At 43.9% G+C, this 6,412-nt stretch overlaps 1 long non-coding RNA gene across 1 annotated transcript; it reads right to left on the reverse strand.

The window, feature by feature from the left end:
- Positions 1-402: 402 nt before the first annotated feature.
- LOC102405562 lies at positions 403-5,966 on the reverse strand. Its single transcript, XR_326614.3, has 3 exons — positions 5,549-5,966; positions 4,978-5,093; positions 403-509 (listed from the first exon to the last, which is right to left on the reverse strand). It is a non-coding gene; the product is annotated as an uncharacterized LOC102405562 (long non-coding RNA).
- Between the last annotated feature and the right edge of the window lie 446 nt (positions 5,967-6,412).

A 6,412-nucleotide genomic window follows, 5' to 3' on the forward strand; every position in this document is an offset into this window, starting at 1 on the left:
AGACCATATTAGGAAGATGAGAGCCAGTTCAAACCTTGAGGCTGCTTTCCACAAAATATTGAGAACTAACACTAGGAAAGGGCTTCCCTGATGGCTCAGCAGGAAAGAATTCACCTGCAATGCAGGAGCCGCGGCAGACGCGAGTTCAATCCTTGGGTCAGGAGCATCCCCTGGAGGTAGGTGTGACAATCCACTCCAGTATTTTTGCCTGGAGAATCCCACGGACAGAGGAGCCTGGCAGGCTATAATCCATAGGGTCGCAAAGAGTCAGTGGCTTAGCACTCACACAACACTAGGCAAACTGAAAAATATCAGTACTTCCAAGTTTAAATTTTTCTTATTATAGCTTTATATTCGTCTGTTAATACTTTGGGGTATTATAACTCATCCATAGATAGTGACTGCATTTTATTCTTTTATTGAAGATATACACTATTATTAGTACACGGTGGTGATGATGATATTTAAAAGTTGAGTGGAGGATGATCAAATGAGGCTAGGGTTTCAAACTGAAAGAGAGAAGGGAAAATGGAAAAAGGTAAGTATTTCTATAAACTTTAAAGAATCAACAAAGATAACTTCTGTTTCTGAAGGTGTGTTCTATAAAACGTGAAGAGACTCACCACTTGGCTAAAATTTTAGTTATCAGCTGAATTATTTAAAACAAGAAATTTGGGGATTCCCTGGAGGTCCAGTGATTAGGGGTCTGTAAACGTATTGCCAAGGGCCAGGGTTTGATCTTTGGTTGTGGAACTAAGATCATGGGTACCTTGCAGTGTGGTCAAATCAAAAATAATAAAACAAGAACTTTGAGCTCAGTTCCATTTTCATACAGAAAGCAAATGAGTAAAACAGATCTTCAGAATTATCACATAATAATAGTAATGAGTATATTAACCTCATCCAATCCACACATTACTGTAATGTAATTAAATAGGTATTACACATAAATATGGGTGATTACTGTCATATAAGCATTTGTAGTTTAAAATAAAATTAGATCTAGTACATACAACACTGGTACATACATGGAAGAACTGTACAAAAAGGATCTTAATGAACCGGATAACTACGATGGTGTGGTCTGTCACCCAGAGCCAGACATTCTGGAGTGTGAAGTCAAGTTGGCCTTAGGAAGCAGTGTGGTTAGCAGATGCAGTGGAATTTCAGTAAAGCTATTCGAAACCCTATAGGATGATGCTGTTAAAGTGCTGCACTCAATATGCCAGCAAATCTGGAAGACCCGTCTGTGGCCACATGACTGGGAAAGGTCAATTCTCATCCCAATTCCCAAGAAGAGTAGTACCAAAGAATGTTCAAAATATTGGAAAATTACACTCATCTCTCATGCTAGTAAGGTCATACTTAAAATCTTACATGCTAGGCTTCCACATTATAAGAACCAAGAGTTTCCAGACATCCAAGCTGGGTTTAGAAAAGGCAGAGGAACCAGAGATCAAATTGCCAGCATTCACTGGATCATAGAGAAAGCAAGAGAATTCCAGAAAAACATCTAACTCAGTTTCATCAATTACAATAAAGCTTTTAACTGTGTGAATCATAACAAACTGTAGAAAGCACTTAAAGAGATGGGAATACCAGACCATGTTACCTGTCTCCTGGCAAACCTGTATGCAGGTCAAGAAACAACTGTTAGAACCCTGTATGGGACAACTGATTGGTTGAGGATTGAGAAAGGTGTTCAACAGGCTGCCTGCTCTCACCATGTTTATCTAACCTATACGCTGAGCACATCATGAGAAATGCCAGACTGGATGAGTAACAAGCTGGAACCAAGACAGGCAGGAGAAACATCAACAGCCTCAGATATGCAGCTGATACCACCCTAATGGCATAAAGTGAAGAGGAACTGAAGAGCCTCTTGATGAGGGTGAAGCAGGAGAGTGAAAGAGCCAGCTTAAAATTAAATATTAAAAAAGCTAAGATCAGGGCATCCAACTTCATGGCAAATAGAAGGGGAAAATGTGGAAGTAGTGACAGATTTTCTAATCTTGGGCTCTAAAATCACTGCAGATGATGACTGCAGCCATGAAATCAGAAGACGTTTGCTTCTTGGCCAGAAGGCTATGACAAACATAGACCGTGTTGAAAAGCAGAGACATTACTCTGCTGACAGAGGTCTGTATAGTCAAAGCTGCGGTCTTCCCAATGGTCTTGTATGGTTGTGAGAGTTGAATGGTCAAGAAGGCAGAACACCGAAGAACTGATGTCTTCGAACTGTGGTGCTGGAGAAGATTCCTGAAAGTCCTTTAGACAGCAAAGAGATCAAACCAGTCAATCTTAAGGGAAACCAACTCTGAATACTCATTGGAAAGACTGATGCTGAAGCTCCAGTATTTGGGTCAACTGATGCAAACAGCCAACTCATTGGAAAAGACCCTGATGCTGGGGAAGACTGAGGGTAGAAGGAGAAGAGGGCATCAGAGGATGTGACTGCTGGATGGCAGCACCAATGCAATGAACTTGGGCAAACTTCAGGAGATGGTGAGGGACAGGGAGGCCTGGCATGCTGCAGTTCATGTAGTCGCAAAGAGTCAGACACAACTGGATGACTGAACAGCAACAACATACAACACTTAGAGTCTTCTCTATACACCAGGTCTTTGAAATCAGCACCAGCACCCTGGTGGTCAAAAGATTAGAGTTGAAACTCAATCTGTGCCATTAATTGTGGAATCCCACATTAGTCGATTAACCTCTCTAGGTTTTAATTTTCCTCATTTGTAAAATGAGAAGAGATTAGATTTTTCAAACATTTTATTAATGGATAGAACTCCCTTCTTTTTCCCAAAGGAAATCTTACTAGGAATGCCCATAGAGACAATCTAAAGCATAAAGTCACCATGAAGATTTGGTCTTTCCCTTCTCCCTCCCTCTACACACTCCAGAGCTCTGGGACAGAGTGTTGGAAAATTAGCAGTCCAAGTGACCTTTTTAGGTCTTTTGCAGCAATTCTAAGAGTTCCTTGGGTGGTCCAATGAGTAGTGATGAAACCAGGGAAGCTCTGCTAAGCGGAAGACTCATGTCAACTCACATAGATAATAACACATTTTCTCCTATTTCTAAATCTGAAAGTAGAATGGGAGTTTTGTCCTGAAGTAGCCTTGGAAGGGCCTTCGTCAGTGGCTCAGCGGTAAAGAATCTACCTGCAATTTAGGAGACACAGGAGACTCAGGTTTGATCCCCGGGTTGGGAAGATCCCCTGGAGGAGGGCATGGCAACCCACTCCAGTATTCTTGTTTGGAGAATCTCACTGACAGAGGAGCCTGGTGGGCTACAGTCCACAGGATCACAAAGAGTTGGACGCGCCTGAAGTAACTGAGCACGTGCACACACACAACCTTGGAAGACTGTGTCTCCATTTGCCTGATTATGGCGCTGACTCCCAAAGACATTTCCCACTGCCTACCAGCCCTTCTCACTGACTCAGATTCTCCAAAATCGCCCCCTGCCAGCTCTGTGCCCTGAGCCCATTTGGCCGGATCTCGGTCCACTCCAGGTGTGAGGGGGTCCCAAATCCAGCAGCAGGCCCTCTGATTCAAGAAACCTGGGGGATTGTCACCCGGAACCTCAGATTCTTCCATGACAGTGGAAGAGGATTTATAAAGAATGACTTCATGGCCATGTTATGACCCCGAATCTCCATGTCTCCTGCTCAGTCTTGCTCAACTAAAACAGCCCAGGGCTTTGCTTTTTCTCTTACTCACATTCAGAGATCCAGTGTAGATAATACTTCATTTTCTTCCCTCATAATCCTTAAGACAAAGGGAGAAAATGCTTTCAAAAGTAAATTTGGGACTTCCCTGGTGGCTCAGTGGTAAAGACTCTGCCTGCCAATGCAGGAGACATAGGTTCCATCTCCATATGCCTTGGAGGGGCTGGACCCATGGGCCAGAACAACTGAGCCTGTGTACTACAACGACCGAAGCCCTTTGGCCTAGAGCCCATCCTCCACAACCAGAGAAGCCATGGCAATAAGCCCGTGCACCGCAACCAGAGAAAAAGCCCACCCAGCAGCAAAGACCCAGGACAGCCAAAAATAAATAAATAAGCAACTACATGTGGCTCATTTTAACTATTTGGGGGGGAGGGAAGAAAATTTCGCTCAGTTGCTTCTACAACTTACTTGAAAATTTGTCAAAGAATCTTCTAGAACTTACTGAAGTTTAAAAATCTATTCACACACAAAATGTGCACACATTTTTCTGCACCCTCAGTCCAGTCAGCAGCTGGTGCTCCATAAATCACCTACTGTTCTTCCACCCTAATATTCACTTGTAAAACCCTCGAACACGCAAATAAACAAGTGTCAGAGAGCAAGCACAGAGCTCCCTGCAAGCTCAAGGAATTCCCAGTCTCATGCCTTGATCTCTCCACTGTCTAAATGTTTACCTGTCCCATCCACGTTTTGCACATCCCAGACCTGTGCCATATAAGCCTGTGTTTTAAAATCAAGCCAGATAAGTGCAGCATTCCAAGAGATCTCCAGGGTGATGGCCTCCCAGCCCCTTTGCCATGGCCTTGACCCCCTTGAACCATCCCTTCCAGCTCCTTCAAAACCATCTGCTGGGGCTCCACACTCACTACTTCTAAGGGGACCAGAGATGAGGGGACAGAAAACTCCGGTTCCTGGACTTCCTGGTCTAACAAGGTTTGTTAGGGGCCATTTAGTCAGTAAACAATAGGTAGGAAGGCAGAGGTTCCTCTTGCTGGGATGATGAAATAACAGACTCTTACTCACCAACTTCCCCTTGCTAAAGTGCAAGCTCACCGCAGGAGTCATGCAGGGCCCCGTGGGAAGGGAGGAAAGGATGGCTTATCAATAATACATGAGCCCAGAAAGCCCTAGAAATGTGTGCTTAAAGCCAACTTGAAATGGGGGAGGGGAGCATAGGATAAGTCGAACTTAAGCTGCGAGGGTATCAGATAAAAGAGCTTTCTCGGAAACAGACTCACTTTCTGCTGAGAATTTCATTATGCAAACTGCCTTTTCTCCTGCTGGCCTGTCTACCTTCTGGTGAACTTCATACTCAGAAATCCTGAAACATGTACAGTAGCAAAGATAGCCCTTTCTGTAAAAAGGCAAGGGAAGGGAAATTAAAAAATAAAACAGGAGAACATGGATCAAGCGAGTGTGTATCTATTTTACATTTTTTGTTTTATGTTTTCTGTCCTCTTTATTTTCACTCCTTTCATTCTTCAACATTCATTTCTCACAAACTGCCCCCACTGCCTTGGTAATAACTTCAAGGCAGTGATTCTTTTCTTTGGAATTTAATCTCCAATCATTTTATCACAGTGGTAAAGAACAACAGAATTTCCGCATCAATTTTTCAACACTTCAAGGCATAGTGGCTCTAGACAACGTTCACACATCACTGAATTTAACCTCTTTCCCTCAGATTTTCACTTTTACAGCAAACACCTTACTTATTGTAAGCTTCTTTTCTTTCTTTAGTAAAATATACAAACATAATCCAAACGTTTCCTGATAGCTAAAGATTGTACTTATGAGAAAATATTTTACCGTGCTGTAACAGCATCACCTCCTCACAGGTCAGGATGTGTAGAAATGCGAGTTTTCCTCTGCTCAGTTCTGGCACGTCTTCCTCCGCTCTCACCGCCTGCCACTGGCTGACAGCCTGGGTCAATTACCATCTTCATTTTGGGCCAATCACCCTTCTGTACCTTTCTACCTGCTGTGTTTCCCTTCTTTTCTTTTCTTTTGCACTGCTTTATTTTACTCTGTCTCCGCCCTCTGCTCTAAGCTCCTTTCCCTACCCTTCTCTTCCTTCTGTTCTCAGACTGGATCCAGCAGAAGGCTGGGTTCACCACATTACAAGTACCCCCCGAAAGTCGGCTTTATACCACTTCATTTTTAGGGGAGACCTACATTTGTACCTGTTTTTTTAGTAAACTCTAGGTCTCTCCTCCGGAGAAGGCAATGGCACCCCACTCCAGTACTCTTGCCTGGCAAATCCCATGGATGGAGGAGCCTGGTGGGCTGCAGTTCATGGGGTCGCTAAGAGTCAGACACGACTGAGTGACTTCACTTTCACTTTTCACTTTCATGCATTGGAGAAGGAAATGGCAACCCACTCCAGTGTTCTTGCCTGGAGAATCCTAGGGATGGGAGAGCCTGGTGGGCTGCCATCTATGGGGTCGCACACAGTCGGACACGACTGAAGCGACTTAGCAGCAGAAGCAGCAGCAGGTCTCTCCTAAAAGCGAAGCGGTACAAAGCAGACTATCGGCAGTACCTGTAATGTGGTTAAATTGTACTCGTTTGTACTAACGTAGTTAAATCTGGTGGCTCAGATGGTAGAGTCTGTTTGCAATGCAGGAGACCCAGGTTCAATCCCTGAGTCAGAAAGACCCCCTGGAGAAGGAA

Source organism: Bubalus bubalis, chromosome 19, assembly GCF_019923935.1.
Source record: "Bubalus bubalis isolate 160015118507 breed Murrah chromosome 19, NDDB_SH_1, whole genome shotgun sequence".
Taxonomy (NCBI): domain Eukaryota; kingdom Metazoa; phylum Chordata; class Mammalia; order Artiodactyla; family Bovidae; genus Bubalus; species Bubalus bubalis.